Source organism: Eschrichtius robustus, chromosome 20 (genome assembly GCF_028021215.1).
Source record: "Eschrichtius robustus isolate mEscRob2 chromosome 20, mEscRob2.pri, whole genome shotgun sequence".
NCBI lineage: Eukaryota > Metazoa > Chordata > Mammalia > Artiodactyla > Eschrichtiidae > Eschrichtius > Eschrichtius robustus.
This window is the reverse complement of record NC_090843.1, coordinates 26892258-26894701: the sequence shown is the minus strand read 5'-3', so window position 1 is coordinate 26894701 and position 2444 is coordinate 26892258.

The window sequence follows — 2444 nt, the reverse complement described above, 5'->3', positions numbered from 1 at the left end:
GAGATCTAAATAATCACCCTGCAACTGTTGTTCTAGACACTAGAGAGTGTTTTTTTTCAAATTGGCCTATAGTTCCAACAACAACTTTGGCAAGCCGTTGATGCTGAACTAGATCTTTCTTCAGGCTTGGGGGTGAAACAATAAACTTCATTGGTTTTGAGCTCTTACTACCTAGAGGTGGAACAAGTATTTCAAATGATTGGTGACCTTCAGCCTGATCTAGACCTATGTTTTTAGTCTTACATTTGCATTGAGAAGGCCGAACCAAGGCCTGAGTCTGATTCCAGTCCAGCACTGGAACTTCCTCTGGGAGCTTTTGAATTTGGGTTTGCTTGTTATTCAGATCCTGATGTGGGACAGCAAATTGATCTGGCCCTGTAGGCAGCTCTCCAACCGAATCCGTGTCCGGGTATGGAACCTCAGTCTCAATCAACTCCTGATGAGGCGGGGCAAACATCTGGACTGGAGATGAGGACGTCAAGTAATTAAAGCCCCCGGCTTCTGTCAGGGTGTAAGGGCATGGGGCAATTTGAGAGGGGGATCTGAGGCGTGTGAAGACCAAGCCTCGATCAGCGGCGGGGGGGGGGGGGTTGGGGGTTTATTACTGAAGGTTTATTATGTGTACCGGCTTCTGGAGATTGGGCTGGAGCCTCCTGTTGAACTGGCAAAGGTTCAACTTCCTCGGGTGGCTGTGAAGGCAGCGAGGGGGCCTCATGTTGGGTTGGAGAAAATTCTGCATTAGTAAGGGGCACTGAGGGCTGAGCTGAAGGCTTGTGCTGATTTGGAGAAGGTCCCACCTCTGGAGTGGGTTCTTTTCTTATGGTAAGCTGCACATCTGCAGGTTTGACAGCGACACTGGAGAAGTTTGAATGCTGAGCATGACGGTGACTTGGAGGTGAAACTGTCATTTCATGATGCTCTGGAGGTTGAGCTGGCTGTTCCTGTTGAGTTGTAGAAGGTTCCACCTCCCCTCAAGAAGGCTCTGGAGGCTGAGCTGGTAGCTCCTGCAGGGTTGCAGAAGGATCTATCTATCTCCGCTGGAGACAAGGCTGGGATCTCCTGCTGGCTTGGACACCATTCTGCCTCACTAGGGGGCTCTGGAGACTGAGCTGAGGCTTCCTCCTGGGTTGCAGAACTTTCAGCTTCTCCAAAAGACTCTGAAAGCTGAGCTGGGGTCTCCTGCTGGGTTGCTGGCTTCACCTCCTCAGGAGGCTCTGTAGGCTCAGAAGGCTGAGTCGGTTGTTCCTGTTCACTTGGAGAAGGCTCAGCTTCCACAAGAGACTCTGGAGGCTGACCTGTGGTCTCCTGCTGGGTTGGAGAAGGTTCAACTTCCCCAGGAGGCTCAGAAGGCGGAGCTGGCTGCTCCCGCTCACGTGAAAGCTCAACCTCTCCAGGAGGCTCTGGAGGCTCAGCTGAGGTCTCTTGTTGGGTTGGAGAAGATTCTGTCTCCTCAGGATGCTCAAGAGGTGGAGCCAGGGCCTCCTGCTGAGCTGTAGGAAACTTAGCTTCCGCAGTGGGCTCTGGAGTGACGCTAAGTTCCAAATCCAGAGGTTGAAGTGTCATACTGGGCAAGTTTAAATGAGTGTGACGCTGAACGCCAGGTAGATAAGCTACCTCATCACTCACTGGACTTTGAAGTACATAGTGAGTAGGGAACCCTGGAGCCTGAGTTGGGGCCTCTTGATCGAGTAGAGAAGATTCAACCTCCTCAGGGCGCTCTGGAGGCTGAGAAGGGGCCTGCTGCTGCACTGGAGAAGGTTCAACCACCTCGGGGCTCTCTGGAGGCTGAGAGAGGGCCTCCTGCTGGACTGGCGGAGGTTCAACCTCGTCAGGGCCCTCTGGAGGCTGAGATGGGGCCTCCTGCTGGACTGGAGAAGGTTCTGTCTCTTTCAGGGGTTCCAGAGGTAGGTCTGGGAACTCCTGTTGGAGTAGAGAAGACTCCATATTCTCAGGGGGCTGTAGAAGCTGAGGAAGGGTCCCTTAAGGGACTGGAAATGGTTCCACCTTTGCAGGGAGCTCTGGTGACTAAGCCTGAAGCTCCTGCTGTGTGGGAGAAGGTACCACCTCCTTAGGGGGCTCAGGAGATATAGCTGAGCCCCCCTGGGCAACTGGAGACTGAGCTGGGGGCTCCTCGTGGACTAAAGAAAGCTCTATCCCTCCAGGGGGATCTGGAGTCTGAGTAGGGTCCTCCTGCTGCACTGGAGGTTGTGCAACCTCTTTAGTGGGCTCTAGAGTTAAGACAACCGCCAGATCCACGGGCTTAACTGTCATATTAGGCAACACTGGATGTTCAACTTCACCTGGACCTAGAGGTGAGAATGTCACTTCATTATGTACTGAAGGTTGAGCTGCACCATCTGTAGAGGCCCCTGGAGGCTGAGTTGGGTGCTGATGCTGGACTGGAGAAGGTCCAACCCACTCAGTGGGCTTTGGATGCTGAGCTG